Source organism: Passer domesticus, chromosome 1, assembly GCF_036417665.1.
Source record: "Passer domesticus isolate bPasDom1 chromosome 1, bPasDom1.hap1, whole genome shotgun sequence".
Classification (NCBI taxonomy): domain Eukaryota; kingdom Metazoa; phylum Chordata; class Aves; order Passeriformes; family Passeridae; genus Passer; species Passer domesticus.
Genome location: NC_087474.1, coordinates 33067244 through 33075845, shown reverse-complemented (window position 1 = coordinate 33075845; position 8602 = coordinate 33067244). Strand labels below are relative to the sequence as shown.

Here is an 8602-nt window from a genome sequence, read left to right as displayed (position 1 = left end):
AACAGCTGCAGCAGCCCATTATGATAACCCAGAGATGGTCTCTCATGATAACCCAGCGATGGTCTCTTATCTAGGCAAATTCTTGGTAGCCCTTCCCATAGTACATACAAAAAAGTCTGTCACTTTTTGAACTGGTGGTGGAAATCCATCATAGATACCAAGAAGACCCCGGGGTGGGTCTTTCTGACATGTGGGATAGATCCCTGGTCATGATTTCCCTGTAAGAACTTCTGCCTACTTCTGAGGCATGGGAATGTTCATGACCCTGGGAACACATCCTGCAATGTGTTCACTCACTCTTCCACCAAATCCATCTTAGGTGGAAGACTGTCAGTCTTCCACTGAAGATGGCTTTGGTGGAAGAGTGAAGTTGATGTTCTGTGTCACAGAGGACTGAGCAGTAGAAAGGCCTACAAGATGGAAAAGCTGTCTGGTGTCAACTCCATACAAGGAGAATTTTCAGGAAATTCACAGCCATATCCAAAGACTCTTTCTTGAAGTAAAAGTTAGGCAGGACCTAAGCACAACCTATAAACTCCATATGTTCTTTGCTTTTTTTATTGTAAAATTTCCCAAGTGCCAAGAGTTGCATCTTCTATCCCAAAACTGCCACAAGTTAGCAGTGCTGAAAAGTTCATCACAGATCTGACTCCTACAGAGGAATAGGAACTGTTGTCTGTCCTCACATCCTCTAAGAGGCTCAGTCGGGAAAGAGATAGACAGACAGACAGATAGATGACAGATAGATGATAGATAGATAGATAGATAGATAGATAGATAGATAGATAGATAGATAGATAGATAGATAGATAGATGTGCCTGTGCTTTACTTCCCTTAGTAGGTTTACCCTCCCTATCTCACACCTCTCAGGCTAATGTCCTTGTTCTCAAGCTGTGAAATGTTCTGAGATAGAGGGACCTTCTTGTGTCACCTCCCAGGGAAGAAGTCATAATTCAGTGGGTCAAAGACTGAGAACACAAGAGATTATGACTTTGTAGCCCACTCAGCCTTAAAATACTCCTACAGATCTCTTGAGAGCCACAATTTTTCAATGACTTGCATGATGACAAGTTTGGGGAGCATCTCAAAGGGATGATAAAAGGTGCAACATTGAATAAAGGCCATTATTTATAAAAGGCCTTTATTAATAAATTAATAAAGGCTGTCAGATTTCAAGATAGGGGAGAGGTGACCTATGTTTTTCCAAATAAAAGGTCAGCAGAAATTTTTAGCATGGGAAGAACACCATGTTTTTCTCCATATTCCTTCTTAGAAATAGGAGTTTATTTTCTGCATAAATATGTGTGTATATATAAAGTCACCATGCGCTGTATACCCAACATAGAAAATTTCTATGGTGTTTGGCAAAGTTGAAAGTTACTCAAAGGGAGATTGTATCATGGGAAATACCAGGCAACCACAGTAACAGGCAGGATGACCCATCCAGCTTACAACAAAAACACATGGCTAGAGAGCATCATGCACTGGCAGATTTTCTGTTTCACACCACTGACCACATATTTCAGCAAGGAACCAGTGCAAAGAAGTAAATGTGGGAAAGGAGAATATGGAGAAAATCTCTGCTCTTTAGAAAATATATAGTACTGCTATCTGCAAGAATATATGGGTCAGCAATTTGGTTTCCAAAAAGAAAGGAGCAATTTTTCCTGAGCTTAAGCTGTGAGCTGGGACAGGACCTCAAAAGTGGGAACAAATAATGTGGAATGGTTAGGTTTGCCCATGTGCCTTATGCCTTGCTCATCTAATCCTATGGCACAACAGGTGAAAGACCCCTTATGGTAAGTAGGAGGGGGCAGAGAAGGCTTTAACTCAGACACTTGCAAGTTAATAAGACCAAGCTGAAATCCTATATAAAAGGTATGCAGATAAGCTATTAGGTATCAAACTGGCAGCTGTGGAGAGGATTTGTGCTTGCAAGGAGAACCACTGTTTCCACCAGGCTAGCTCAAGGAGGCAGGGTTGGTCTGTCAAGGATGTGCTATAGCTGATAGCTGCTTGCAAAGTCTGCAGTGGCTTAACCGCTCACACTTCACAGGAAAATATATTTTGGTTTTTATTGACAGACAGAGATGGCAACTCATTCATTTATGAGCATCAGCCTCCTGCTCCAAAATTGCAGGTAAGTGTTGCATTGCTTAAGTGTCCCCAAGCTGGGCTGCATCATTTCTTTATAGAATTTCCCCAGATGGAAGAATCACAAGCAAGTGTAGTTATAGCTATTCTTTCTGATATAATTTGTCTTTTGGGTGAGATTTTTGAGAGCTGCAAGTGTTCTTCCTCAACATTTGAAAGATGTATTTTATTTATTTCACCGAAGAGATATAGTAGTTTTAAAATGCCTTGTCTGAACTTCTAAGTCCTTTTGAATTCTGCTATAAAAAATAAGACTTTCCTACACATAGACAATCTGACTTCTGCTCTGAGAGATGTGCTGTATACTCACACACAACAGTCTTTGAATAAGTAACATCTGTAATGTCATATTTACTCTGATTAATGAAGAGAAAAGCGTTAGATCTCCTGAGTCCTTAAAGGCTGTTCTGCAATTATGCTACAGCTGATCTTTATTGTTTGAGCTGATTATTCATCTCGTTTTCTCATGATTGTCTGAAGTTGCTTCTTTAAAAACTAGGTCTTGCTATCAACAACTATTAATTACCCTTATAGAAGGCCTGTGTCTGCAGCAGAAATGTTGGACTTACAAGTTCAGTTGTATCCAACTTTGCTTTAAATTGTTTGTTCTTCCCATTTCTCTGCAAGCTCCATGGATGATCTGAAAGGTAGTGCATTCATCAATAATACTTCAGAATTTGTTATATGTAATGCTGAGGTTTGGAGATAGATGAATAAAAGCAAACCATTTAAAATGCAAATGTTGTCAAAAACAGGAAGAAAATTGTACCAGACCCAAATGTTTGGCCTAAAAACTCAAGGCTTCCTTAGGAGAAATGAATGACTATTGCAGAGAACTGAATCTGATTTGAATTAAAAAATCATTACTAAATTCTAAAGTATGTATCTACTGAGAAGGGTGTAAGAGTGGTTTCAAGACATGTACCTCCTCACTACACTTTTGAAAATCCTACCCCAAGCATCTGACAGAGCAAGGAGATCTGGTGTCATAGGCTTTGTTACAAATACTGATGGCATAATAAAGCTGCTGTAAAAAAAGGTAGCAGGAACTCTAGAGCTCAGGTCCCAGCAGTGAATTCAGAAGCTGGCATTAGGCACTGGGACTTCCTCTCCAAGATCACAGAGGAGAGGGCACAAGCACAGAGGGACATCCTCTCCTTCAGTGGAGCCTTCATCCTGGGACAGGACTGCTGTGCTCTCATGTCTTCCCATTGGGGACCAACTGGATTACATCACATACTCTGTCTGCCTGTATGTGAGGGTTTTCTTTAGGAAAAAAAAGCCAATTTTGTACAATCTAGTCTCTCAACCTGTTTGGAATCCCTAGTTCCTAGCCCTTGTTTCCTTGATTTTCTTTGTGTTAATGTTTGGAGTCTGACAGCAGTTGAATAAAATGTGGGATTAGGCAATTGCTGAACAGAACTGCTTTGGGGGATAGATACATTGGCTCTGCTAGAGTTAAGCCAGAGATACCTTTACTGATATACAACAGGCCTTGTGTGAGGGGCAGAATGGATTTTAAAATTACACCATTGGAAACACAGCAGATGAGAAGTAGTAGTGCTCTCTCACCTACACTGTTGTGTTCCTGCAAAGAGAAGGAAGAAAAACACAAAACCATTGAATGATTAGAGCACAGGAGAGTTTAATGTAGGTATTTTAAGTGAAGCAGATAAATGCAAGAGGAATTAGATGTGTTATACAAAGCATCAAAAAGAGGAGCCATGAAAAAAACAGCTCTTTCAAGGAAATAAATTCTGTTTAGGAGAAACTACCTCCTTGTTGAAATGTCTGTCCCATTAAGTCATCAGTCTGTGTGGTAAAGCCAAATCACATGAATGTTAACAGACTAACAGACTAAACAAAACTAGCTGTGACAAAATAAAGGATAACTAGGCCACCACAACGCAAGAGACAAATTCAAAGTTGTGAAGGTATTTGAAACACAGTAGAAAGCACATTTTCTTAATCCAAGTATCTAATAAGCACTGAAAGAATGAAGCATAGGATTGGAAACACATGCCCAAACAATGTGTGACTGCAAGGGGAGGCATGGTGTAAGGACTGGCTGTGTTTCCAGTACCCCTGGAGAGAACTGACACCATGCAAAGGTGTTGGCACCAGTCTCCACTAGGAAAATGCAGCTGTAGGATGAAGCTCTCTTAATGAAACAAAGGTTTCACTAAATCTCTTAATTGAGTCTACACTGGTATATTCTATAGCAGGTTGTCTTCTGACACTGCATAGAAATGGATTAAAAGTGAATTCTAAATAGACAGTGGAGCTCAATGTGACATAGTTACAGCAAGTGTTGTGCCCAAAGTTAAAATTCAAAGCTCTGCCCATTTCAAATAGCAAGATCAAAATGAGTCTTTTTAGCAAAGCTGTTCTGGCCTGCCTGCTAACAGATAGAAGTGTTTGAAAATGTGGAATAGAAAGTCCCAAGTGTGCTTGATTGAAGAGCAGTCTGCAAACACAGGTGATCAAATTGAGTAGATAACCTATCTGTGGAATTGAATTCTAGACTTCCTTCCAAAGAATGGCATGGGACATGGAAGAATACAGGGTGCAATAAAGGCATGTAGCAAATTTTATATGTCTGAAGAAATTTCAAATAGGGTAGGAAAAAAATCAGTATACTAAAACTTAATAGTTGCTCCCAGGCAAAGCCATAGAAAAAGTAATGCAAGATGCAATCAACACAGAATGACAAAACAGCAAAAAAATTAATCGTCATAAAAGGTTTTTTTCTATGTCTGCTTTATTAAGGAAGAATCTTGTTAATAGTGTTTGCCTTTTTTTTTCTTTTTATAATATATTTTGTTGACAAAGATATCTGCATTTTTCTGACAGACTCTGAATGCATTGATTAAATCCAGATTCTAATATAAAAAGTAAACTATTTGAGTGTAACACTTCTTTGATAAGTTGAAAGCCAGATAACTAATAGATCAACAGAGGAGACAGTCCTCACCTAAGGGAGAACTATCACAGCTCCTCCAGCAGTTCTCCTATGAGTCACCACTCCTCATTAATTTTATCCATATTTTCAGGGGAGAAATTGCTGCGAAAGAATGTGAATTTCTTTAGACATAAATGTATTTTAAGGACTTGTCACTTTTACTAAATTACCTGAATCACGTGGTAAATGGTCCCACATTTGCTTCCACGTGTGACTTTATCACAGGATGTGGATCTGGACTAGCATGCAGTTGAAAGGCTGAAACCTTTTGAAAGACTGAGAATAACTGAATGTGAATCCCCAAGGTGATGTGGTAGCTCATAGTGGTAACTCAAATGGAGGTAACAAGTGGAGAGGATTTTTAACTATCTGTAGCATAAATCCATCATTAGAATTCAATCTTTACTTTGAAAAGGTTGCAGACTTATTGGAAGAATATGCAGAAAAGTGCTGGAATAACTATCCAGATTCAAGGTGCAACTTAAGATTTATTTTGGTGCATCCATGTACCTTCACTTCTAATTTGCCATCACAGAATGTTGCATTGAAGGTCTCCATGGTGGCATAAAATGGCATGAGATGACTGAAATCTCTAGGGAAAGTAAAGTCACCAGAAAAGAACTGACATGATATATTCATGTATACATGAAATATAGTGATACCAACGAATCCCTAAGCTATTGACTAAGGGCTATGGGATGTAGCTATTCTTTGCTAAATCAATTGCTTAATGTCATAGGTTTTCCAAAGCATGGCATCAAACTGGATGCAGAGATAAAAGTGCCACAATTGGTTACCTGTCAAGTTGCAAACAGCCAAAAAGACATTGAAGTAACCAAGAAGATCATGTTAAAAAATGAGAATCAAAGCACTACATAAGCAGAAATTTTGTGAAATCATCCTGTGAGCATCATCCTCTGCAACTTGTGGTAGAGGGTTAAAGCAAGACTTTGGGGATTTGAGAAGAAAGCAAGAGGGATGGCTAGATGAATATCCATAACAACTTTTTAGAGGCTCTTCCACACTTGCAAGTTACAAAGATTGTTCTCGGGACTTAGGTTCTGGTCTGAACTTTGATTCAGTGGAAGAGGAAAATTGCACAAAGAGTGTGTCTTGTTCATGGGTAAGAGGAGTGGCTGGGAATCAGATAGAACAGCAAGAGGGTTTTAGTACAGTGACTCCAAGGAAGACATCTGCAACATACAAACGTTTCCAATTGCAAATATGACACAATAAACAACAAAGTTTGAATCGATGCGACAAAGAATATGAAGAAAATTAATTCTTTGGATTATTTTACAAAAGTGGTAGGGTGTATGGATAGCACAGACAGAGAAGAGGAAAGTTTTATTAGTGAGAAGGTAGTCATCAGCACCAGCACCTGATGGGAGCGGTCATGTGAACAGTGAAAGGAAGGAGGGAATACCAACTTGGTAATTATAACTTACAACCAACTGGTCTCAAAAGCATATGGATTGATGTACTAACTAAGACCTGGGTGCTGACAGGTGTGTGTCAAAAACTACCAAATTAAACCCAAGAATGGGATGCTTTATCTCTTAAACATTTGTCTGCAATATCTAAGCATAAAAATAGTATCATGTGGGCAAAATCAGTTCAGCAAGTGTGCAACTTTATCTCATGCAGCTAGCAATAAACCACCACTGACAGTTTCTAAAAATTGTGAATAATCCACATCTTGAGAGGCATGATATCCAGCATGGAAAAAAAATGTATTTTTTGAATCTTGTTATGATGTATTAATTTTTAGGCTGGAAAGTGGTGGGCGGCTGAAGGCCGGAAATACATTGCATATGAGAAATATCTGCCTGGAGGGCAAGTTTCTGATTCCAGAACAGCCCTCAGAGTGACATGAAGGCAAAAATTTGAAGTAAAAAATCACCATACAACATGCAGAGAGAACTGTATTGCACAGCAATTAGCCTACATTACATGTTACAAAACACAGGAAGTTGACAAGGGAATCTACAGACAACAGGAAAAATACAGGAGTAATATGCAGTAAAAAGGGTAAAAAGTGGTGAAAATTCTAAAGTATAGCAAAACCAAAATAAATCCTCTCAACAGTGTGGATCTAATATTAGCTGGAAGTACAAAATCAGTGTTTTAATATTCAGTTTAAAATCAGGGTGATGTAATTTTAACAAAAGACGGGAATAAAGCACTTTTTAAAAGATTATTAACTAAAGAAGATATTAAACAATGCCTACTGGGTTAGAAAAATAATCAGTGAGTTTGGAAATTCTTTAAAAAGTAAAAGAAAATAACTGAAACTGACAAAATATGAATTTAGTAACTTGCATTCCTCTCCCAAATGTGTCAATCAACACAGTTTTTATGAAAAAATATGTCTTGGCCTTGCACGTCTGATTTATTTTAATGAGATTATGGAGTTAGGTTATACATGTCTCAGTTCTGTACATTTCTCAATTCTGTAAGGAATTTATCCCTAGACATTCTAATCTTAACATATTATTTGTTATCCCTACAGTATCCTCAATCAGCAACTATTTAAAGCAAGTTAAAAATGGGCTCATTGGAAGACCATAGAAGAGTATCAGTGGTGTAGACATCATCATGAAATGGGATTATGGCTAATGTGACTCTGCACAGACTGGGATGTTCAGCACTACTGGCTGCTGTAATCAGGTGGTCAGAAATATGTACATATCTAATGTTAATCACATTTGTGTCAAAGATGCACTTGCCATGTTTGTGTATGTGGCACCTGCATACCTACATAGCTACCACCATGTCTCTCGAAGACTGTTCATAGAGCAGAATTATCAGATGCCCTTTATTTTATTATTAATCCCTTTTCTTTTCCTCTAGTAAATATATTTTTCTGGGTATCAGGTCAGTCCTGCAGCTAAGGTGCATGAATGTCACAGAGAAAATTGAGCTGACAAAAAAAACCTAGTCTAAATATTGCAAAATACAAAATAAGGCATTTAGGAACCCAGTCCTTATATATTAAGGAACACATCCAAGAAGACAGAGGTAGAGAAAAGCAGTGTTATAGTGAAGAAATGTGTGGACATGGAGATCTATGTCAGTGCTGCAGAACTGCATTTGGGCTACTGCAGTTCTTGGTTACTTGGACCAGAAATATTAATTGGAAATAAAAAGGCAGGCTGCAGATGGAACAAATGCAAAATACCCTGATACTGTGCAGGTAGTTCTGGCTTTCATGCTTTGAGAGAGGAAGCTGTAAAATTGGTGACAGTGTAAGAGAAAGCCTCGCTCACAGCTCAGTAACTGAAGAAAGTGCCTCACAAATTTCAGGTTTGCTTAGGTTGTCAGAGCAACAATAGAGAGGTACTTTACTACCATACACAAACTTCTTTAATGGAAAATGCTGGATAATAAAGTTCAGTAACATAGCTGAGAAGAACTGAAGGATAAATTCTGGAACCATTTTTATCAGAAATAAAGAAACATGGAGGCTTTTTATTTTTCTGGTC

General features: G+C 38.3%; 1 long non-coding RNA gene across 1 annotated transcript; it reads left to right on the top strand.

Annotated features, from left to right (window-relative positions):
* The first annotated feature begins 1888 nt into the window (after window positions 1-1888).
* Window positions 1889-7608, top strand: LOC135287582 (uncharacterized). The gene is made up of 3 exons (XR_010351184.1): window positions 1889-1980; window positions 2086-2141; window positions 5857-7608. It is a non-coding gene; the product is annotated as an uncharacterized LOC135287582 (long non-coding RNA).
* Window positions 7609-8602: the final 994 nt, after the last annotated feature.